Consider the following 25,717-nt stretch of genomic DNA (forward strand, 5'->3'; position numbering starts at 1 on the left):
GTTAAAGTAAAAGGGCTGGAAGCATTGGATTAAAATTTATTTTTTAGGCCCTTCTTAGAATACTTAATAAAGCTGAAACTTAGTTTTGTGGAGTAATATGATGATTCCCAATCAGATTTCTTCTCATAATAGGGATTCTCACAGCTCTGGTATTCCAACATGGTTCCTTCTTTTGGAAACAGAGAGCAACTTTTAAATTTTCTGTTAAAATGTCCAACAGTGAATATGAGTTCAAGATGTTTCAGTTGCTCAGGCGGTATTATGTTTTTTCCGCATTTCAACCTTACCTCCCTCTCAGGTTCTCAGAACCAATGAATAAAGAAACATGACTTATCAAAGAAGGTAAGAACCAGAGCTGATGGGACACTAGTTTGCTAGTCAGGACAGCCAGCATATTTTCAAAGGTGTGGTCTTCATTATGCTTCAAGAATAGCAGCGTCTTTGGTTTGGAAGGAACTTTAGAAATGTCTTTGTCCATCTTTCATATAGTATTAACTGGAGAAGCACTCACACTTCTGTGAAGCCATAGGTTGCATTGTTGATAACTCTGAATGTTATAAAAGTCTTATAATCAAGACTTTTGCTAGCTGCACCTTCCAATGATTGATCCTAGGCCTGCCCTCTACTTTCTCTAAACTGCAAACTTATGGGAGGGGGAGGAGAATTCCTCTTACATAAACAGATGAGACGTACATAAACTTTGTAAAATGTTTAGAATTGTCACCACACCATCAGGTCCTCAGGCAAATATACTGCTTATTATGTCTTTATTCAGATTCTACACTAGGAAGTTTTCATTATCCTCATCCAAAAATGCCAGTGAATTTAGGAAATTTTCAGTCTTCCTTGGAGATGTGCCAACAATTATCAATGAATCAGCGTTAGCACAACTTACGGGAGGAGGGAGAAGGAATTAGAAACTTCATACTTTTATTTCCTCCTCTGGTGGTATGGTAGGAAGGAGGATTAACTGGTTAGAGCTGAAGCCTTACTGGGTCTGAATCTTTTAAATCCCTGGCCCAGATTAACTGAATGATCCCAGCACTGAGCACACAGGTTGTCAGGAGGACTTGTATCACACTGATTTGCCTAATAACTAATCTGTTTGCAACCTCCTCCACATTTAATGAAGTTTCATTGTCCTCCTCTTACAAGTTTTAACATGCTATTATTTAACATGCTATTATTCCTATCCTGATTCAAAAGGACCTGAATTGCATGATAGTATTTCAAGGTGCTAAAGGCCACAGCTTCTTCATTAAAAAAGAGAGGGGAGGAAGTATTATTATAGATCAGGCAGCAGGACTCTCAGAGTCTACACCTGGCTGGCCCAGGTTTGGCTCTTCCTCATCTATTTATTCATTCGAATAAAAACTTCAAGAAAAGTAAGAAAAAAAAAAAAAGAGTCACCCTGGTACCAAGCCTGAGATAATGTATATCAGCTTTGATCACATGCTCTGAGGTTTGGGAAAATGAATTACTATAAAACCGGGTGTCATCCTTGGCTCTTCCCTGGAAACACTTTTCTTAAATGTTGCTTTTGATCATATTTTTAAGATGTAATTAAGGATTCCTTTCCCTAGTCATGTTTTCTTTCTTGAGCTAAAACCTTATGGAAACAATCCAATAGAATTATATAGCTATGGTTCCACTCACAGGAGCTCTTGGTAATGATTAAGGTTGCCTGGACAAAAGAATATGGAATAGGTGTTTGCCTAGTGGGTGTGTCAATGGTGGGGAGTGGGGAGAGAGTCCTTTTTATCTTTCTACAACCTGGAGTCCTATGAGGAACCCTAAGGCATATCTGCAACAAAGAAATTGTTCTGATTGTATTTATCTTTTTTTCCAGTACTTCTCACTCATTTGATAGCCATTCAACAAATATTTGAGTATCTTCCTGTTAGGCACTGTATTAATCTGTATAAGAGACAAATAAAGAGCAAGAAAAACATTAATAAAGAAATAAATATGTTATGATCCAGATATGTGTTGACTTCTGTGGCAATATGTAGAAGGTTCCCTTGTCAGTGAAGGAGGAACAGAGGGAATAAGGAAGACTCATTGGTGGAGGTGAATGTGATGAGACAGCATTCAAATGACTTTCTCCAGTGGAAGTATGCTATCCCAGTAATGGTCAGGTGGTAACTGCATATAGTAGTTTTCTTCAAAGCATGATCCATGACACAAAAGTCTCTTTAGACCCTCTGAGGCCAAAAGGATTTGGTAGTCAAATACATCTAAAACTTCACAAAGCACATCAACAGTTAACATCTCTGACAAACCCAGTAGTAAAGAGACCTAATTAACAAAGTTTAACCCAGCATTTCCCACATGGTCTAACCACAACTCTCTTTTTTGTTGCTGTTTGGGGGAGATGTACTGTTGTCCTGACAGATGGCATTAAAATTCTTAATCTAAAGAGGATAATTTCCCATGAAAAATGGATGCTGTGGGTCAATGAAATGCATTTCAGCTTTTCTAAGTTTCACAGGTAACTATTACCATAAAAATGGTTAATGGCTATGGTTTTTCAAATAGGCAAATAGGTCACAACGTGGAGTCTCTTGCTTACTAAAGCTCTCTCTGTACTTAGCCCTCAAAAAATCTGTATGGGATCCTCACCTTAGAGGTAAACCAACTGGAGCCCTAGGGCAGAATATGTCTCTACATTCCTTGAAACAAGTGTGAAGAAACAAATAAAAAGAACTGCCATTATGAATTGTACTACAGCCATGATCAAAAGTCTCTATACTTTGAAATACCTAATCATATTACAGGATTAAAAACACATGAGTGAACACTAACCAATAATTTATTCATTTCTATACCTACTTACATCTTTTAAATGTGAAAACATAAATTTGTGGCTCTTTCTCAATTATACTGACAAAACCTTTCTCTTCCTTTCAGTTTGGTAGGTCCCCTTTGCTATACGTCTTTTTGTTGTATTTGGATTATAGTAAGCTTCAGGCTTTATCCAAATTCACTTTTCAGAGTGGCTTTTGAGTAGAAGATGGCCTAAGGATCACAAATGATTAAGAAGAGTTCATATAAGAAGTCTCATCTTTTCTAAGAATTATGGAAAAAAATGTAACTTTTATATGAATGTTGGGCTTATTTTGTCGTGTTCTAGTAAGGCTCTACTGTTGAGGCCATAGTGTAAGGCCATACTCCTAGTGATGGACGTCCCCCATATTAATCATCTGGAAGGGGCATTTCCTTAAACAGGTAACAGGGTCACTTGGAAGGTGGGTCTTGGCAGTGAGAACTCTTGATGCCCTGTGGAATCACACTCTTACTGGACTTTGCTGTATATTAACTATTTGACAATGCTTCCTGGTGGTTTGGGAAAGATGACTTCTCCAAGGAGTTAGGCAGGAAGGTGCTAACTCTGTAGGAGATCCTAAAATCAAATGATATACTTTCACTTTATCTAGCTTTCTGTTGCTCTCTGTGTTCATTCCCATATGGCTATGCCCACATCTTTAGTAAAGGCTTATCATAATATTGTAGTCCAGCTCAGAACTCAGTTGTGCACTATGGACCTTAGGTGAGAATTTGGAGTCCATGTTTGTGCCAAAGAACTAAAGAGGACACAGTAGCCACTCAAGTTAACATAGTGATATGTGGTTATAGCTATTTATAAGGGAAGTATCAGGTATCGAGTACTCACTCTGTGCCAGGCATTTTACATATGTTATTTCATCTAATCTTCAGAATAATACTCAGAGGTAGGTTCTATTTTGGTTCTGTTTTGTGGATGAGGAAATCGAGAGTCAGAGAGATTATGTATTTGCACACATCCCTTAGCTATTGACAGGTGGAATTTCAATCTAGGTTTCATCCGACCTCAGAGGCTAAACATATCCTAGTCAAATTACTTAACTTCTCAGCACTTGAGTTTCTCTATTTGAAAACATCTACCTTTTGGGTTGCTATAAGGATTCAATGAAATAATGTATATAAAGATCCCGGGCCATTGACTAGAAGATAATAGGTACCCCCAAAATGATGCTTATTGTTATGTTTTCCTTCTGCCTTTCTGGTCATTCCTTCTTAGTATCCTTCAAGGTTTTCTCTTCCTCTGATGGCCTGCTAAATGGTGTTTCCTAAATTGGTTTTTTAACTAAGCACTTTTCTTGAGTGACTTCACCAAACCCAAGGCTTCAGCTACTAGTCTTCCGCTGGTGACTTCTAAATCTTTACCCTTAGCCCAGATCAGTACATAACTCCAGACCCAGATACCCATCATCTGACATCTCTACCTGGGTGTCTCACAGAGAAAACAAAATCAACATGCACCCAAACTGATCACATCATCTTTCTGTTCCAGTCCTGGTTTTTCTCTCAGTAGGTGGCACTATCAAATCTCTAGATACCTAAGCTAGAAGCCTGGGAATCTTTCTCTATTCATTTCACTCATCTCTCACACGCAATTAGTCATCAGGTTCTCTCAAGTCCCTTTTATTATCTCTTATATCATTCCCTCCCTCTCCCCTTATCCTCCCTCAATTTCATTTTACAGCCACTATTACTATCTAAGTTCAGACTCCCATCACTTCTATCAGGTATTACTGCAATAGTTTTCTAACTGGTTTCCCTATAATCTACCCAACCCTCCTTTGTGTCCTTAACATTCCCATCAAAGTGATCTTTCTAAAATGAAAATTTTTTCATTTATTTCCCATTTAAAACCTTGTAAGAGCTTCCCCTGGCTTTCAGGGTATAAAGTTCAAATTCAGGACATAAAGTTCTTCAAGATAGAGCCTCTGCCTGCGTCTTTAGCTGTTTTTCCCACTATTCCTTTATTTTTCATTCCTACCATTTGTTTTTGTTTTAAAGGATTACTTAAACTTCTTTAAAGGAAGCTATTTCTAGCCTTGGGCCTTCAGGCATGTCATCTGAATGCCTACTCATTGCCCCGAACCCACGCCCTTGCCCAACTGCCCCTTTCAACTTCCTCCTTAAAGTTCAGTTTAAGGGGCACACCTCTGGAGAGCTTTTCCTTGATCTTGACTCTGTTTTTTTCTTTTTCTTAAAAAAAAATTTTTTTTCTTTAACATTTATTTATTATTGAGAGAGAGACACAGAGCGTGAGCAGGGGAGGGGTAGAGAGATGGGGAGACACAGAATCTGAAGCAAGTTCCAGGCTCTGAGCTGTCAGCACAGAGCCCAACGCGGGGCCCAAACTCACAAACTGATGTTTTTTTCTTAATGCTCCCACGATACCTATGTAACAGCACTTTTCAGTCTACCCATCTGTTTCACTAGCCTGTAAATTGGACCCCAACGTTTGTTCCATATAGTATCCCCAGCACCCAACCCCTAGTGCTTAGCTCATAACAGATACAAACTGTTTATTAACGAAGGAGTGAATTTAGGAGGAGAGTTTTTAGCCATTGGCTATGCTGTGTGTAAACCTAAGAAACCAAAGGCAGGACTTTGAGTTAAGGTGGCATGTTATTGGTGATGCCTTAAACCACATTTCACTCTTCTGCACCTGGTCCTTATTTCTCCATTTTACATTGGACCAGGTTCCACTACTCACCCCTAGAAGAGTAAGACAACAGCTTTTAGACACACCTGATGGAACAAGCAATTAAGATACAGAGTATTCCATTTAGCAACCTGGGGTGTTCCATTTAGAGTATGATTGGGACCTATGAAGCCAACGCACACCCTGCCCTTGACAAACTTGAGCATCAGTGTTCCTTTGTAAACGTGAACCAGAAGCTGAGGTCCCAAAGACCCTGTTTAGTTTTATTTTCATTGGGGAAATTGGGTACATTTTTTTAAAAGTTACATTAATTGATCTCTTCACTTTCTTTCTTTCCCCACTTTTTAAAGACTTCTCTGAATGTTTTCTTCTTTTTGATGTAGCTGTTTCCCAACTTTCCTTCTCTGAATGTAATAGAGATAAAAAGGGTTAAAAGGAAGAAAAGCAAAACCCACTAATTCAAAAGCTAATCAGATTTCTTAAAAAAGCTTCTTTGTGGGGGAGATTCTCTAGGTTGAAACAAGACCACAGTATCATATAGCTTACTCAACAACTTCATTTAGTAAGTGATGATATGAAGGGAAAGAGCAAGTTAGTGACTTGCCCAAAGCCACTTACCCAGTAGAGGCATGAGTTGTATTGTGGCCCTAAGTCCCCCCAGTTCTAGTCTTGGCTATCTGTTTTTCCTGGAAGACTCTTTTCACTTGTGCCCACTGCTAATACATTTCTGTTAAGAATATATTTGTTATACACAATGTATATTACACATAATTTTTTAAAAACAGATAAGGTCAACACACTAACGGCAAAAAGAAAGAAACCACGTGGGCGTGGGCTCAGGGCTCTGGGTAATTTGCCCCTGGGAGAGTACGAAAGATTGCCAAGGGAATCCAGGCTCTCGGACACCATGAACCTCGGGCTGGACAGAGCCATTGTTTTTTTTCTGGCCTTTCTCCAAAGAATGAGTTGACGCCGAGGGAAAGCCAGGGCTGAGTCCGCGGGCCAAACAGAACCGAGTAACCTGGAGGCGTGCCCTGCTGCTCCGTGGCTGGCTCGAGACGACTTCCAGGAACTGGTCTGGAAGAGTCTGTGAGGAGCTGGGAGGGCCTCACCTTAGGGCGCCAGCTTCGGGGCTCCGCCAGGGCCACGAGCCTCCATCCCTGCCCCCAGGTGCTCACCACCCCGCGTGCCACTCACAACAATCACCATGGCCCTTTGGGGCTCCAGAGCCTAGGCAGTGGCCGGGTCAGAGATCAAAAGAACCGGTGGTCTTGTCCTACTCCCCTAAAAACCCTGAGCGTGGGGATCACGCTCTTTTTTTTATGAGTTTGATACTTAGGCTGCGTCCCCTTGTATACCAGAAACTGGATTATGCTAAAAAAGATGAAATTACCCTCATATCCGGAGATTGTTTATTTCCATACAAACTAAGAAACGATTAAGAGGTGATGAGCAGTCAAACAGACCCACGTGGAGAGTGGTGGCGGGGAGGGAAGGGTAGATGCCGGAGAGGGGAGTGAGAGAGCACGCGAGCAAAGGGGAAGAAAGAGGGAAGACGGTGGGAGAGGAGAGGGTCCCAGAGGGGAGAGTGGGCAGAAGAGAAGGGAGAGGCAGAGAGAAACGATGGGAAGGGGGGTGGGGGAGGACGAGAAGGAAAACAGGGCGGGGTGGGGAAGAAGGTGCAGAGGGGGCCTCGAAGACTGGCGGGGTAGGGGGACGTGGGCGGGGATTAGAAAGGGAGGGCGAGGCCTAGCTTGTGTCCCACCGGCCTCCCCTCAGGCCCTCTTAGGGGAGAAAAGTCTTACGAGCCCCCAAATACGATTCCGGGAAACCTCTGTCTCGCCGAGCGCCGTCTGGCATCTCACCCCACGGCCTCTGAGACCAGCGGCGCGCACACCCTCACAGTGGCCGGGCCACGCGGATTCTGAGGTCCCGACGGCCTCGCGCCCGAACCCAACGGCCCTCCTCGACGGCTTTGCGGCGACGCGGAGGCCGGAAGCCAGGTGCGCGCGACCGGAGTGAGACCCCCCCCCCCCCGCGCGCGTGCGCGGGTACGCTTGCGCCCGCGCCGCAGGCGCCGCGAGCCGTGGGTCCGGAGAAAGGACTCTGAGGCGACGGCGGGCGCAGGCCGGGAATTTGGGGGAAAGGCTCCAGCCCTGCGGACAGGCCCGGCGAAGAGGGGGCCCGGAGGTGGTTTCTCATCAACTAATACCAACTCTTTGAGCTACTTCTGTTTGTTTACTCCTTGATAAGCGCACTGGGGGATTCTGAAGGGAACGGGGCCGGCAGTGCCCCCGAAGAGGTGGCGGGAAAGCAGAGCTGAGACTTGCGCGGGACTGTCGACTGCTCGTGACAGCTATGGCTGGCGCCGCACGCGGAAACAGGCTGTGGCGCGCGGGGGCTGGGGGCCGGGACAGACCCCCTCAGCTCGGCCGTCGCTGCTGGCGGGGAGACCGGGGCACTGGAGAGGCGCGGCGCGCGGCCGAGGCGGGGTCGCCGAGCTGGGTGGAAGCGCAGGGCCCACCGAGGACTGCCGGCACGAGCTGGCCGACCGCGGAGCGCCCCGGGGGCGGGGGGTGGGGGCGTTCGGTGTGGACCGAGTGGGAGTGGCCCTGGGGGACGGGCCTGAAGCTGGTGGGCTCAGCTGAGTCCACGCCGAGGCCACTGCATCTTCGACCCTTGTTCTACAACGAGCGGAGACCTAACGGGATAATGAGGGCGCTGACGGGCGTTTAGGGCCCCCGGCTCCGTCTCCAGGTAGGAGCCGGCCGCCCGGCCCTTCGTCGGGCGCAGGCTCGGGGCACTGGGCGGCTGGCGCCGAGGCCGCTGGCCCTTTCCCGCCTCGTGCGCGCTGCCCAGTAGTGAGCGCGCCTGCCGCCCCGCGGGAGGAGAGCAGTGTGGAGGCGGGCGGCCGAGTCCGGGGGAGGGGGGGGCGCCGTTCCCCGCGCCCTCCACACCCGCCGCGAGCCGAGCTCCTCAGGCCCGGCAGGAGGCGCTGTGCGGACGAATTAAAGCAGAATACCAAGGTTTTAGGGGTGGCGGTTTCGCAGCCCAGGATAGCACCCCTTTAGTTGAGTGACTCTATTCAGACCTCCTCCCTCTCTTTAATATGGGTGTGTGTGTGTGTGTGTGTGTGTGTGTGTGTGTGCGCGCGTGTGCGCGTGTTGGATTAGTCACAAGAATGAAACGTCAGCGAAAGAGATTGAAAAGGAGAAAGTCTTAAATTTTTCAGGTTCGCCGACCGCTTTAAAAGGAAGATGTCGGGCAGCCGTTCTAATTCTTGCTTATAAAGTGCTCGCCTATCACTGCCGTTTGTTAAAGAGGCAACTCGACTCGAAGGGTTTGGTTCAAATTCTTTTACTGAAATAAAGGTTTATACAAGACTATTTCTGTTTATTGCTCTCTGAAAGATCACATCAGGAACAGGAGGTAATTCCAGTATATATTTGAAATTACAATATATTATAACAATATTATTTTTGTGATGCCTTTATCAAACTATGAAAAATCCTGTTATTTGTGAATAGAGGTTTGTGAATCATTCGTGAATCCACTGGAACTGGAGCAGTTATGCAGAAATGAAATGTATTATTTAATTTATCGTCCTACTTAAGTGTAGTGCCAAATGATACTAGTGAGTAATTTTATGAAAACTCTGTGATCAGAAATAAAGGGGATGGAAAGCAAATCCCTGAACCCATTGTATATATCGTCAATGTAGACTCTTGAGTTCTGTATGAATGGTGGAGTTATGAAGGGATTAAATGTTGCTGCCTCCATTTTGTATGTGTGTGTTCTCAGTCTCAAAGAGATGTGCCTTAGACTGGCCTCCCAGTAGAAGTTGGCATTCCTGGGGTTTGGTTTTGCAAATTGATTTCTGTCGTTTCGGAAATTAACTGTTTATAAATGCAAGTTACTAAAATGCATGGAGTATAAAGAGACATGTTATTCTGGTAATAGTCTAGTATGTGGAAAAATTAATTTCCAAACTAATGCTCCATTAAAAAAAATCTATTCCTTTATGCTAGTGAGATTTAGAAGTGATGCTGTTCTATCTAAAAAGTACCTGTTTCAGGACCTCAGGATATCAAACTTAAAATCGGCATGAATCTTTGGTAAAAGGGAGGTTTATATGGTGTAAGCAGGTGCTAACTGTACCTGGCTAGACAGTCCTTCACAGCGTTGCTCAAACACAGTGCTTTGGTCTGATGTGCAAGTTTCTGATAGTGTGATTCTACCTCTTCTTTGAACACGTTAACCTCAAAGTAGGTACAAAGTAAAGCCTTGTTAAGTAAAATAGTGGGTTTTTTTCATTTTGTTTTGTTTTAGTAAAGATTAGGCTAGGTAGTAAAATTAGATAGGAAGTTAAATATGTAATAATCATATTACCTTACCTTTATGTGACATTTTGTAATTTATGAAGTACTTTAAGATACATTTGTCTCATTTAATTCTCACAATAAACCTTTTGACGTAGATACTGTTTGATTTTATAATTGGGGGTACAGGCTCACAGTGGTGGCCTCAAGTCATGTAGATAGTTTGTAGCACAGCTAGGACTCAAACCCCAGATATTGGCAGACATTTTTTGTATATTTACCTTTTAAATGGTACATTAAAAAAATTTTTGTTTTACATTTATTTATTTTTGAGAGACAGAGCACAAAGGGGGAGGGGCAGAGAGAGAAGGAGACAGAATCTGAAGCAGGCTCCAGGCTCTGAGCTGTCAGCACAGAGCCCGACGCCAGGCTCGAACTCACAAACCATGAGATCATGACCTGAGCTGAAGTTGGACGCTCAACCAACTGAGCCACCCAGGTGCCCCATTAAATGGTACATTTTAAATATGTGCTTTTAAATTTCCTAATCAAAGTTTCTTTCAAATTACTCAATCTAGATTACTGGATGATCTGTTTTACTTCAGTAAAGACAACATAGATGTGTGAGTGATTGACATGTAGCAATATTTCAGATTCAAAGAGTTGGGTTAACCAAGACTTAAATACCCTATACATTCAATAGGCATAATTCTCCAATTATGCTACTTTTTATGTTTTGTTACTCTGCTCCTGCTACTTTTATGTTTTGTTGGTGTTATATGTTAGAATATTATTTTTGTTTGTTATTTGAGATACATATCCCTCTGGACTATAGATTCCATGAGGGCAGAGAATATGTTAATCCATCTTGTTGATAGATGTATCCTCAATACCTTACCATGTGCTTGGAATTTAGTGGGTATAATAAATACATGGTAAATAAATGATGCTCATACACTCCTCCACCTCATCTTTTTGGAAATTCTACCCATCCTTCAAACACTGACTCAAATGCTACATCCTCTGTGTGAAGTTCTCTGCTCTCTCCTATCTGTAAATTCTTGTGGTGCTTCTGTATGTTTCTCATTTTCAGCATTCATCTATACCAATTGCTTCTTATTAGTGTACATGTTTTTATCTTACCTCCTGGACTGTAAGCTTCTTGTGGGTGGGATACCTTACCAAGTACAATGCCTTGTATCATAAATTCCATTAATGTTAACTAAGTGAATAAAGCAAAACTGTCTAGGTGTACCATCCAGTATGAATCTATATAACTTGATTATAAGTTATAAATAAAATATAAATTTGCCCTAGCAAAATAAGTTACATGCTCAATATTGGTCATAATTATTTTTATTAGGGGTAATCTACAATTTTTTATTTCATGATATAAAACAAGCATTTAGCATATTTACAGCAACTTTTTTATTTTTAAATTTTATTTATTTATTTAGTTAGTTAGTTAGTTTTGGAGAGGGAGAGGGAGCCTGAGCTGGGGAGAGGAACAGAGGGAGAGAGAGAGAATCCCAAACAGGCTCCACGCACAGTGCAGAGCCTTCAGTGGGGCCCGATCCCACAACCCTGGGATCACGATGCAAGCTGAAATCAAGAGTAGGCGCTCAAACAACTGAGGCACCCAGGCACCCCTACTGTAACTTTTAATGTTAGCCGTATACCTAGAGCAAAAGTTGTAGGGATTTCTAGTATAACTTTTTTTTAAGTTTATTTTGAGAGAGAGACAGAGAGAGCAGGAGAGGGGCAGAGAGAGAGAATCCCAAGCAGGCTCTGTGCTGTCAGCACACAGCCCAACACGGGGCTCGAACTCATGAAGTGTGAGATCATAACCTGAGGTGAAACCAAGAGCCAGTTGCTTAACCAACTGAGCCACCTAGGTGCCCCTAGTATAACTTTTTAGGACTAATAGAATTCATTTGCCAAAATACATATCTCTTCTTCTCCAGACTAGAAATAAGAAGAGTTGTATGCTATACAATACCTTTGCATGGATTTTCAGAGGTAGAGGACTGGTTAACATTTGCTATTATTACACTTTTTTTTTTCCTCTAGAAAAAAATTAAGCAGTTTAATGGCAATTAAAAAAAAAAACCTGAGTCATAAGCAACTATTTTTTTTTACCATCAGAATGAAATTTGAGGTAAAAGAAGATTCTTAGCTTCGTTTATTCTTCCAAAATTCAGAATAGTGTGTATTACTATTAGAACTGCACCAGGGATAGAGAGATATAGATATAGATATAGATATAGATATAGATATAGATATAGATATAGATATAGATATATAGATATATAGATATATAGATATATAGATATAGATATATTTATCATATATTGGGACATTTGCTTTTTAAATTTAATTCAATTAACTCTGCTGTGCAACTGGAGTAACCAGCAACTGCTAATATCTTGATTTTCAAATCACATGGAAAATTTGGTGTTCCTAAGCCAAATGGATGGATTTTGAGCTAGAGAATGCAGAACCGAAGTTGTGATATAGCTTTGAAATGAGTGTGTGTGGTGGTGGGGAAGATGGTGTTTTAGTCTAAAATCTCATATATAAAAGTACAAATTGTGAGTCCTTGAAAAGTAGTGGTGTGATAGGTTTACAACTAAAACAATACTTCTTTCTTAAAGAGAGAAAAAAAAAACCTGTGCAGCTCAAAACTTAAAGTCACAATCCTAAAATGTCCTTTTTGGTTAATTTAAGTAAAGAAAGCAACTTCTAACAGTTATTTCCTTAAAGTTTGAAATGTAATATATTTTAGCTAGGTGACTTGAAATAGAAAACAGATAAAGATGACTTACTGGTTAGTGAAACACCAGTCTAAAACAGACAGCTTGCTTTTTTTTCCCTCTTCATTTCCCCTGGACCAGCTGTTAATGTTTAACCTTCATTTACTACTTCAAGAGTCATATTTACACTTCTCCAGCAACACTTTATCCATATGTTCTGTGGCCTTATACATTATATAAGGCTCTTTTAGGGCAACTTCCTAATCTTCTCATTAAGAAAATGTCACACTCACCCAAATAACCCTATAGAAGATGTCAGATGATATCACCACTACAATAACCCCATAGGAGATGTCATCTGATATCACTTATAGGCTTCCTTTCATTTTTGCCAGTAATAGTCTTTGCCAGGTTGTTCTTCCCATTTAGACAACTAGGATGTTTCCTTTCCTTTATTCAATTGATAGCGGAAAAAATCTTCCAAAAATACTTCACAATTCACTTCATATCAGATAATGAATTCAGCTTCCTTAGAGGATCATAATGCAAAGATAATTTTTCTTTGTTATAATCAATTGTCGTACCTAAAATGAGTGATCATTATTTAGCTCATAAGTTTCATACTGGAGTGTTACTGCTTTAAGACCATGTAGGGGATATGACAAAAAAGAAAAAATGGACTTTACCTCTTGTCTGATAACTTGCTTATTTCTGGTTCTTTTTTAGGTTCCAGAGGTTGACAAGTAAGCCTTAGGAAGTGTTTTTATGAACAAATCAGTCTCATTATTTTTACTTCCTTGACTACCTATCAGGTAGTTATATATATAGGGGGAAAAGGTCGATGAATTTTCAAATTGCTTTGTTTGGGTTTGATTATTGTTAGTGGTTAACTCAGAGAAGCTGGAGTTAAGATTCTTGTATTTAAAACTTACTATAATGTACTGATTATGTAATTGGCCATTTAATATGAAATTCAAGGTTTTCATCTGTAAAATAGATATATTTTACCACCTTTGAGGAATATTTAACATTTTGGTTTAAGAGAAGCCAGGTAAGTTCTATCATAAAAATAAATTTAATATATTACAACCAAGTATTAGATCTCTCATATCTTTAAAATTGCTTAGTGATTTACAAGTGATATGTGATCTGAGTGAATGCATCTCATTCCTTTCTGATTTGTTCTTGGCTTAAGAAGATACTTTTAGCAGAATCTACCACTCCTTTCAAAGTAGGTTCAATTGACAGAAAGTGGAATTGAAACTTAATTTTGTCAAAAATAATTTCCTTTTTTGCACAGAATTTGGTTGTCTCATCTAGGGCACTTCTGTGTAATGCTATGGTGCTGATTCTCCACGGTCTTATACTCCTTCAAGTCTGTAGTGTCACCCCTATGAATATCCATTTCTGGAATCAGTGTGAGTGAAACTCTGCCTGGAAATCCATATGTCTAAAGCAAAAGTTATAGTGATTTTCTGTATAACCTTTTGTGACTAATAGAATTATCTTTCCAAATTACACACTACTTCTCCAGATTATAAATCATTATGCCAACTTTGACAGTTATGAGATATTGAGAGCTCCTGTTAAACTAAGTTACAATTTTCACATGTAACTTGCTACTTCCATTTCTAACATCCTTATTGCCTGAATCAGTAATTTTAGCACTTAATCACATACTTGTATTTTAACATTTCTTTTATGTGTTGTTCCTCTTAAGACTGTAATGCCCCTGAGGGCAGGTTCTATGTGTTGTAAGATTTTTTAATGCCTCATAATTCCTGAATAAAGTTTTGACATGTGGTACATACTCAGTGAAGAATTCTTCAAATAAAAGTGAACTGTTTTTATTGAGTGTTGTGCATGGCACTTTTTTAGAAATATGAAGAATTAAAATACATGATCACTGTCCCTGTGATATATGTAGTCATACTGAAGTCCACATAATTTACTAGATCTATAGTTCTTTTTAAAAATATTTATTTACTGGGGCGCCTGAGTGGCTCAGTCGGTTAAGCGTCCGACTTCAGCTCAGGTCACGATCTCGCGGTCCATGAGTTCGAGCCCCGCGTCGGGCTCTGGGTTGATGGCTCAGAGCCTGGAGCCTGCTTCCGATTCTGTGTCTCCCTCTCTCTCTGCCCCTCCCCTGTTCATGCTCTGTCTGTCTCTGTCTCAAAAATAAATAAAACGTTAAAAAAATGTTTAAAAAAATAAAAATATTTACTTATTTAGAAAGAGAAAGAGAAAGAGGGGAGAGGGCAGAGAGGGAGAGAGAGAATCTGTGCTGACAGCGCAGAGCCCTATGGGGAGGAGGGGGCTGGATCTCATGAACCATGAGACCATGACCTCAGCAGAAATCAGGAGTCAGACACTTGGGGCACCTGCGTGGCTCAATCCATTGGACATCGCACTTCAGCTCAGGTCATGATCTCACGGTTCCTGGGTTTGAGCCCCGCACTGGGCTCTGTGCTGACAGCTCAGAGCCTGAAGCCTGCTTCGGATTCTGTGTCTCCCTCTCTCTCTCTGCCCCTCCCCCGCTAAAGCTCTGTCTCTCAAAAATGAATAAACATTAAAAAAAAATTTTTTTAAGTCAGACACTTAACCGACTGAGCTACCCAGATGCCCCTGATCCATAATTCTTTATATGGAATTATGAAGTCCAAAAATCTCAAAAATTATTTTGTTATGTTTTTGGTAATATCTGGCAGTAAAATCTAATCCAAGATTAACTCATTTGGCTGAAAAACCTGACTTGAACTGATGTGAATGAAACTATAGTATTCATTTATTCCACGTAAGAATTTTCAAATGTTTTACTTCAGAGATAATCGATCCTTCTGATTATTATGTTTTACACAGTATATGTATTCTGTTATCTTTTGAAATCTGAAAAATTCTGACTTCTGAGACACATCCAATCTCAAGAGTTTTGGGTATTGTAGATCTGTACAAAAAGTTAAATGATAAGATATTCAAATAACAACAAATACAATAATGGTAGAAATATCTCAAACCCATCTTGGAAAGTTGCCTAAAGGGTCATGGTGTCTCTGTTGGGTGTTCCTGCAAATGGGCATGTATTCAGTCTTGGATCCCAGGGGCCAGAAGCAGATGATGGAGTATTTTCCTGACATGTCCCGGCATAAGAAGAGCCAGAGCGTCTGTGCAAACGAAGTCTTTTAGAGAGCACTGAGGATCAAAACCAGGGAAAACCAATTCTGTCCTCCAGGGGCAAGAGATGGCCTGAAAAAGGAGCCAGAGAGACACCAGAATAGAAGGAGGAATTAAGGGTAAGGTGAGCGTCCTGGGCAGTTGCCACAGCCGTGGATGATAGATCTGCAATCCCATGCTGTGTAAGTGGGTGGCTTTGATGTAAAGTGTAGCGTTGGAACAGGCTGGTACAGATAATTGTTGCTTGGATATGAAAGGGACCTTTAATACAATCACACCCGTACCCTCTCCCTATTTTAAAATGAGTAATCTGAAGTTTAATAATTATTTTTTAAACATCTAGTTAGTGGCTGAGCCACGATACAAATCCAGGTTTTATGGTGCCTATCCAGCGCTCCTTCTATTGCCATAGGGAAATAGTATTTAGGTCTGGAGTAGTCATGAATCACTTTTCAGAAGTTTGGAATGAATTGTAGTAGCTTGCCAAAACTTGAATTATTTGAACTGAATTACTGTCATAGTTTGACGACACTTAAATTTCTGTAAATCTCTGTACTTTTATATATATTTTTGCATTTTTAAGTACCTTGGTGTCAAGGATTGTCGTAACTTTTTAAATCCCTAGAGTACCTAAGAAGTGTGTGGCATATAGTATAGAATGAGAAAAAGAAAGGTTGAAGTGGAAACAGACCAAAAAATAAGTGTCTGTTATAGTAGAAAGAATACCCTGGGGAATTTAAAGACCTGACTTCTACCCCTGCACAGATTATCTGGATAACCTTGTACAAATCACTGAACCTCTGTGAGATCCAATTGTCCTCTTTAAAAAGGGTAGCGTAGGTGACCTTTAAACTCTTTCATTCTGTAATTTAGTTCTATGTCTATATTTGTCAAGACAACATTATTGCCATTAGTACTTACTGGATTTAATTGGTTAGGTATACAAAAATAGAGGTCATATGGGCTTACATTTTCCAGGGACTCTCTCTCTGCATAGAGATCCTTGAATATGTTTGGAATATTGATTAAGATACTTTGGTAAAATGAAAATACAAAATAAATTAATATTAACAATACATCTAGCAATAATCACTTAACATTCAAAGCATTGAATAAGATGTGTTCTCTGACTTCAAGTTGTTTAGGATTTAGTTAGAATTTACTTTAAATAGTTAAAAATGCAAGTAAGAAACAAAACAAGCTCTCTGGAGCCTAGCTATGTTTAGCTGGAATGAATCAGCCTCTAAAAGTGTGGTACGACTGGCTATTCAACCTTTCATTGGGACTGTTTAAATTACTTCGCATTTCATAATGTAAATATTTTGATACTGTGCACTCCTTGATTAATATGAAAGTGGCTTATCATCTTTGAAGAAAATTGTAACCCTTACAAATCAACTCAGAGTATAATGTTTCTAATTGAATATCGTCTGGGATAATATAACTATATCCTCAAAGCCCCTTTTCTGAGTCCCAAACATGTTAGAGAAGTATCATATTCATTTCACTTTATGTTGTATTAACTAATGGCAAAAATATTTGGTTGGAACTACATAGCATTGTGATTGACTGGTGAACATTTTAATAGAGAAGATCTAAATAAAGATAACATTTTTCAAAGAAGGACATTGCTGGTGCTTGACTACCTGTTCTGTAAGACATGTATTCAGTCTTGGCAGTTAATTTAGACTAGAACATTTAAAGTTACCAGCCTGTGGCCATCTTTATAAACCATTTTGTGAAAATTTCTCATCGGTGTTTTCCTAAACAAGGTTTTTTCAAACTTTTGGCTGTTATTCATAGTGTAAAATAAATGTTGCATTGTGACCTGGTACCCACATACATATATAAGTAACTGAAACAAACCTTTCATGAAATAATACTTACCTTACTTTGTGTGAGGCACAATGAGTTTTTTTAATGTGTTCTATTTTATTTTATTCTTTTGAAATAGTTGGTCAGAAAGTCACTAAATTGATTCCTATAGTTTAAAAGGTCGTGACCTATAGTTTGAAAACATTCAGCTAAACTCTTTTATGAGGGCAGTTACTATTTCCTATTTAATTTTTATTCCACAGTGCCTAGATCTGTGCTCGGCACTTAGATGGTACTCAATGTTTCTTGAATGCTTTGTTCTTAATCTAACTTCAAAAATATTATAGTATCAATGACACTTATCTATAGCAGCTGCATGAAGCTGTTGAAAGAGATTAGGAGAAAATTATTAATAAGAAGAAGATGAAGGCAAAACGCATATGAGAAGAGGCAAAAGTCAGCATACAGTTAAAAATAATAAACACAAAAATAATAAACACAATAACAATGTGTTGGTTCTCTAAGAAGTTGTAGAATCAAGTACTGACTTGTATTTTTTTTTCAGATTTTAAACTTCAGGTTGAATTTTCTAATAATTTTATCTTAAAACTATACTTTCTCCTAACTTCTATTGTGTTTGTGTGTATGTGTGAAGCTTAATTTTGATTAGGTGTTATTTTTCTAAAAAAGTGAGATCAACATCCTGTAAACTTTATTACCATTCTTTAAACAATATTCTGAGCCAAAAACACTTGTGGATAAATCACATATTTTTTCTTTTTCGTCTTCTAATCATACAAAGTTCTTTTTCCCCATAGTAATGTCTGCTTAATTTTAAGTATGGTCCTTAATAACTTAAACGTGTCCACTTATACTCATTAACAACTTTTGGGGGGAGATTTTGTCAAATATTTTGGTTCCCTATAAGTTCAACTCAAATAAAATTCTATTATAACGAATATATTAGTAATTTCTAAAAGATTGCCTGGTATTATCTAGCCATAGCAATAATTTATATACTAGAGTTTCTGTTTAGCAAATAATTAGGTTAGTTCAAAGAAATTTTCTGGGATATGGTTCATTCAAATAAATAGAAAATATATCATTTATTACCATCAGATTTTAGCAGGGTTAAATTACATCAGTAGATCAGGGAGTTTTCACAATGGCTATTTTACACTCAGTGGTATTTTGTAATTATTCTAAAAATTAATGTTTTCTTCTCAAACAGATACTAAGTTCATCAATGGAATTTTATCCTCTTTCTTCCTTTTCCAATTTTTCTACTTCTTTTTGTATCACACAAATACTTCTGTGCTTTATACAATATAGAAACTCATTGAATACTTGTTGATTAACTTTAAGCTAAATTATTCCCTAAAACATTTAGGATCACTAGGGCTCTCTGATACTAATGTTATCTAGTGGGTAGTGAATTGGGGTTGGAAGTTAGGGAACTAAGACTGTAATTGTGGTTTTTTATTAGCTCAATGATTTATTCTCTGTGTCCTTTTATGTTTTTAATCTATAATTTACATAGGGCTAATAATTGCTTTTACCTTTTGTCTATTTCACAGCATAATGTGAATATCATATGAGATAGTTATAAGAATGTTTTTTTGAAAATTTAAAAGTATTCTACATGTATAAATGTTTAGTGAGGCCCCTGATGAATGGTTGTGATTAAATGAGAGGTTGTAGGTAAAATGACCAGCAAAGTGCTTAACATAGAATAAGCACTTAGTAATAGTGGTTGCTATTAATATTTAACTTGCATATTATATAGTTGCATACTTATAAGTTTCAATTATTTTATATTTCGCTTTTTGAAATTTAATAGGATCTAATAGTAATTTTTTGTAAATTTGTTTTTCAAGCTTTTAATTTTGTGTGGTTTTCTTAATTGGAATCCTCCTCCCTCCCCCAAATCTGGTCTTTTTAAAAAATATATATTTGCCCTTTTATAAGTTTTTACATATAAAATAGTTAAAATTTATAATTGAATAGTTGAAAATAAAAATTATAATTTGGTAGACAAGTATTATATGTGTCTGAGTATTTGGAATTCCATATTTTGAATTGTGACTATTTGAATTATTCAATATATAATCATGTAATAAGGCACTTAATTATTTGAGTAATAGCAGTTGCTTTGAATTATTAATTATATTTCATCCTATATCAGATAAGTAAAATTTGTATTGCATTATTTTTTACAAACAGCAGATATTTTATCTACAAGGAGCAATGTTAGCCAGTTGAAGACAAAAAAGTTCAAAAGCAATGTAAACAATTTAGATCTCATACAGGTAGTCATTTTTTACGTACTTATAATTTGCAATATTTCCCTTCATATTTTTTTCAAGTTATGTTTTATTGTTTTCCCTGTCAAAAAAAAAGTAATCCCATTATAGAGACTGGATGGAGCCTTCTTTCTGTAAACATTAAAGATACTTCATTTCTTTTACAATTCAAAATTATTTAAATTGAAGGTATTCAAGTAGTTTATCACCTCTTCCCAAAGAGGAAAAAAGTGTGTTCCTCGGTTCTCTCTCTCTCTCTCTCTCTCTCTCTCTCTGTGTGTGTGTGTGTGTGTGTGTGTGTGTGTGTGTGTGTGATTTAATCAAGTTTTTTTTTTTTCCAGAACCTTTCCCAAAATGTTAGAAAAAGGATAGAAAAACATTTGCAACTTTTGTTTCACTTGGTGAAGGAGTCAGGAACTGTTTGTACATAATAATCAACATCAGTTTAAGATTTTTGGCTGTCATTTTCTCAAGAGCAAGAAAAGATTTTGTTTCCAATTCCTGCATGTTATTTTTTTTATTGGTTGGATTTCCGATTCAGCGCCACTTTACTTTCATGCTTTTTGTTACTAATCTGTTAATTTTGAAAGAATAAGTAATTAAAACAGGTTTGAAAAGTTTTGTGTGTGTTTATGTGATATTTTGTTGGAGCATTTACGAAAGCAATAAAAATACTTGTCCGAATCCTCAAGATGCATATGGTGTCATGAATGTTTTAAAGACAGGAAACCATACAGTCCTATTTTAAGAAATTCTATTTATTTTTAAGTCAAATAAAAATTTTCCCTGCTCTTTAAAGTACCTGACTGGCAAGAGAATTTTTATGGCATCCATTTGCAGGAAAAACAAAAACAAAAACACAATTCTTTTAGTAGATTGAGGTTTGAATATCACAGCTCTTGGAGACTCTAGAGCTTAATTTGGAATTAGTCTATGTTTTCACCCACTTAGTTGCTGTCTTCTTAAACATGCTAATTTTTCATCTGTTTTTCTTTTTCTTTTTTTTTTTTTTCAGTATAATTACATCATCTCCTTAACCAGGAGAATTGCTGTCTGCTCCTCAGCCCTGTATCATTAATGAAGATCTTTGTTGGGTTTCCTTAACACAGGTTAGTACTTGACTTTTGGTTTGCTCAGACTCACAATCAGGATTTTTCTGACTGTACTATCAGTGCTTTATTTCTTTATTTTTCATGTGATTATTCATTTTCTAAAATTTTTGTATTGTGTTTTCCCATTTTTGTTCTCTAGCTTTCATAGAGGTTGTGATAAAAACCAAGCAACCAGCCAATTAAATAAACAAAACAAAAACCCCTTCCTGCTTCCTGAAAATCTTGACTCTCTCTATATTTAGTTTCCCTTTCATTTCATTTCTTAATTATTACTACTTTCGAAAACTATTTGTTATCTCTTTTAATCCCACTAGGTCATACTCTAACACTTCTCAAATCTTCCCCTTCCTTATCAGTGTTGTTGTGGTTTCCAGAATCTAATGAAGTGATCCGTCTAAAACACAGATACAAACAGATCACTCCTCCTAAGAGACCATTTAATAATTCTCCATCACCTACACAGGAAAATTAATCTTAGCATTGAATACAATGATCTAGCCCCTGCCTACCTTCCCCATACTTATTTTGAGAATATGAGAGACTTCATGTAATCCCCAGAATTTACTATGCTGTTTTCTCACCTCTGTGCCTTGACTCAGGTTTTTCCTTGCCTGAAACTTTTTCTTACCCTTTCTTTGCCTAGCTAGGAAGGAAGGCTTTTATCTTTCAAGACTCTGCTTGTATAGCATTACTTCTGGGAAATCTTACTGGCTGGTGGTCATGTGATCCTGTCTCCTTGCAGTCTTTGTTTAACTCTGTCCTAGCTCTTATTTATTTATCTATTGCTATCATTCCCTAGAGAATGAGCTCCTTGAGGGCTCCTTGTAGTTGGTTTTTTGACCAAAGTATTATAAAAAGTATCTCTTGAACTGAACTTTTGTCAGTCCTGTGTAAAAAAAGTTGAAAGTGCTGTGAGAAGTGCTGATAAAAACCATGCCAAACAAAAGCACATTACAGGTTACTGATAGCTTTATTGACAGAAAGCAACTGATCCAATAGCCTAAACTTCTTTTTCCTATTCTGAATCCATTCATAATGAGGGAGTGAGCCACAGTATTACACCCTGAAAATCCTGGATCAAGGCAGTTTTCTCTGTTTGCTTTGTGGAACTGTCTGACTTGGACAGTTTTTGGCATGAGTAATAAACTCTCAGATTATTTTAGAAATGATGAGCTCTGTGTAGCAGGTGTATTTCCCAGTGTCTGCTGACAGCAGAAAGAAAAATATAGCTAACTGGTTCCAGCTCCAGAACAACCTCAGTCTGTAGTCATTCTCCAAAAGCCTTTGGCAGGAGATATATTGGAATGCTGACTGTCCATGTTCTTGGAAAGATGGCAATAGGAAAAAAGTTGCTTTCATCAGGCCAATTTTCTTCATTTCTACAGTTCAAGAAGTTTAACGTCCCAAAGAATTTTTAAAAGACAACAGAATTTTAAACATTTCCAAGAAAGCACATTAATGTTAATCTCTGTTTCTACCCATTCTCATAGAACTTGACTTATTCCCCAATTTGGGGAGAAGAATTTCCCTAGAATTCATGGGAAGTAAGCATCAAACTAACAAGGCTTGTATACATTTTGAAGGATACACATACACTTGTTATTTATTTATAACAGAAAGGATGAAAGTAAAAAATGTTCTACAGTTCATGTGAGTTAATTGAAACAGTTCTCCATTGCATTTTTGCTAAATCAATTAATACTATCTTTTAGCCAATTAATTAGGAGCATATGAAATCATCTTATCATGTTATGAAATATAGAGAAATAACCACCTTTTTAGATATAATTAAAATTTATTTATGGTTGGCTAATAATTATACTGATTACTATTTGATGCTATATGTAATTTTTCTATACCAGTGTTGTCTCTTAAAACTTTTTGTGGTGATGTAAATGTTCTGTCAGTGCTGTCCAGTAGGGTAGCTAATAGCTACATGTAGCTATTAAGCATTTGAAATGGGGCTAGTGTGACTGAGGAACTGAATTTATAATTTTATTTCATTTTAATTCTAATTTGAATTTAAGGGACACCTGGGTGGCTCAGTTAGTTAAGTCTCTGACTCTTGATTTCAGCTCAGGTCCTCATAGTTCCTGGGATCGGGCCCCACATCGGGCCCTGTGTGGACATCACAGAACCTGCTTGGGATTCTCTCTCTCCCTCTCCCTCTGCCCCTCCTCAACTCATGCATGTGTACATTCACACACACTCCCTCTCTCTCAGAATAATAAGTAAATAACAAACTTAAAAACATTTATATTTAAGCAGCCACATGTGGTTAGTCGCTACCATGTTGGACAGTGCAGATCTAGGCTATAAAATGCCAGCAGTAAAGTTTTTTTGTTTTTTTTTTAAAGCTTAGGTGTAAGGAAAGTATCCATTCTCTCCAATGCTGATTATATATCTTTGTCTTAGTTCCCTAATGCAAATTATTGTATCAAAAATATCTTCATGGCCTGAAAAACTCTTTTTTTTTTTGTTTTATTTAAATTCCAGTTAGTTAACATATGGTGTTTCAGGTGAACAATATAGTGATTCAACACTTCCATGCATCACCTAGTACTCATCACCAATGCACTCCTTAATCCCTATCACCTATTTAACCTATCTTTCTCCACACCTCCCCTCTGGTAACCATTAGTTTGTTCTCTATAATTAAGAGTCTGTTTCTTGGTTTGCCTCTCTCTCTCTTTTTTTCCCTTTGCTCATTTGTTTTATTTCTTAAATTCCACATATGAGTGAAATCATATGATATTTGTCTTTCTCTGACTGACTTATTTCACTTTAGCATTATACTCTTTAGCTCCATCCACACTGTTGCAAATGGAAAGATTTCATTCTTTTTGATGGCCAAGTAATATTCATCTATTCATTCATCTATTATCTATCCATCAGTCAATGGCCACTTGGGCTCTTTCCATAATTTGACTATTATAGATAATGCTGCTATAAACATCAGGGTAGATGTGTCCCTTTGAATTAGTATTTTTGTATTCTTTGGGAAATACTTGGTAGTGTGATTGCTGGATGTATTTGATATTTTTAAGAGAACTGGATATTTTAAAAGGATACTGGCATTGTTCTCAAGGGATCTATAACTTAGGTAGAGAAAAGTCAATGAATGGTACTAACTCTGAATTAATAATTTTAGTATAGATTAACTGGCACCTTTTGTAAAATTCTTTCATTATATTTGCTGAGAATCTCTAAGACCTGGTTAATTGTTTTGGAAAACTGAGACCAGAAATTTTATACACTAATCACCATCTAAGAATTTCACCATTATGATGATGTAATCAAATGATTTTATCAAATTAAAGTCTGCACATTGGTGTTTAAAGGTAGAGGGAATTCCCAAAGGGAGAAAGTTAAAGGACAAGGGCAAAGGAAGGAATGAGGTAAATAAACTGATTTGACTTAGGAACTCTGAAGTGGTCTAGAATATGTTCACAGATTTTTAATTAGTCTTTATTGTGATTCCCAGTTGCTTCAGACTTCTGAAAAGATGGATATTAGGAAAGTGAGAAGATAAGGAAAATTTTCCTGGAAGATATTGTTGCTGAGTGGGAGGAAATGAAATTGATGGATAGCTTGAGTAGTCCATCATCACCATAATCATCATCATCATCATCATCATCATCATGATCATCAGAAGTGTGGTCTAACCCCACTTAGTGCTTCTGTTGGATCAGAATTAAAATCTCTTTTAATTGCTACCCATTCTTTATCTCAACTGGTTCTTTATTATCCCATTTTGTAGAAGATTACTGTCTTCAATGAAAGTATGAAATGTTTGCTATACAACACTTTATTTTTTAAAAAAAGTTTATTTGCTTATTTTGAGGGAGAGAGAGAGAGAGAGACAGCAAGAGAGGGAGCCGGGGAAGGGAGAGGTTGGGAGGGGGGGAGAATCCCAAGCACAGAGCCTGACGGGAGGGCTCAAACTCACAAACCATGAGCTGATGACCCGAGCCTAAACCAAGAGTCTGACGCTAACTAACTGACTGAGCCACCCAGGTACCCCTGCTGTATGACATTTTAATGTTGCTTGGTTAGTGCCTAAGCAATTTTGCTGTGTGAAAAGTCACTGTCACCCTTATCTGTAGCAGTCTCCTCCAAAGCAGTCAAATAAGGAAACTGCAGTGAATATTCTACCACACATAGAGGTGAGAGTTCCACCAATCTGAAACTAAGTTAGCAATTCTAAACAATAGAAATGCATTATTTCAAAGTAGATAAAAACGGATTCAAGTCTTTCCCCTTAATTAAACTAAAACTCATTGAAGTGACATAAAGCATAGGGAATATAGTCAATAATATTGTAGTAACTTTTATATGATAACAGATGGTAACTAGACTCACTGTGGGGATCATTCTGTAATGTGTAGAAATAACGAATCACTATGATGTACACCTAACACTAATAGGATATTGCGTGTCAATTATACTTCAATTGAAAAAAAGGATTTGATTCACTTTCTCTTTTAGTCATATTAAATTTTTAGTGATGTGCATGTACCTCTGGGCAGGCAGGTTCTACTTAGATTCTCAAGTAAAAAAGCCAAATAAAATGTCTTAAGATGTTCTTGGAACAGTTAGAAGCATGAAGTGCCAAAAAATTTCATGAGAAAAAGACAACCTGTTTTCTCAAGATTTCTAGTCCAGCTAGAGAAATTCAAGAAAGAGGAGATTCTTAACTCCTAACATTATCTTTAGTTTGTGGAAGATAAAACAAAGACCAGAAGTT

At 38.1% G+C, this 25,717-nt stretch overlaps 2 long non-coding RNA genes across 2 annotated transcripts; one reads left to right on the plus strand and one right to left on the minus strand.

The window, feature by feature from the left end:
* Positions 1-2,794: 2,794 nt before the first annotated feature.
* LOC109495911 lies at positions 2,795-7,490 on the minus strand. Its single transcript, XR_002739508.2, has 2 exons — positions 6,116-7,490; positions 2,795-5,901 (listed from the first exon to the last, which is right to left on the minus strand). It is a non-coding gene; the product is annotated as an uncharacterized LOC109495911 (long non-coding RNA).
* A 562-nt stretch (positions 7,491-8,052) lies between these two features.
* Positions 8,053-24,690, plus strand: LOC109495912. The gene is made up of 3 exons (XR_006592533.1): positions 8,053-8,254; positions 20,874-20,967; positions 24,455-24,690. It is a non-coding gene; the product is annotated as an uncharacterized LOC109495912 (long non-coding RNA).
* The last annotated feature ends 1,027 nt before the right edge of the window (positions 24,691-25,717 follow it).

This window comes from Felis catus, chromosome F2 (assembly GCF_018350175.1).
Source record: "Felis catus isolate Fca126 chromosome F2, F.catus_Fca126_mat1.0, whole genome shotgun sequence".
Taxonomy (NCBI): Eukaryota; Metazoa; Chordata; class Mammalia; order Carnivora; family Felidae; genus Felis; species Felis catus.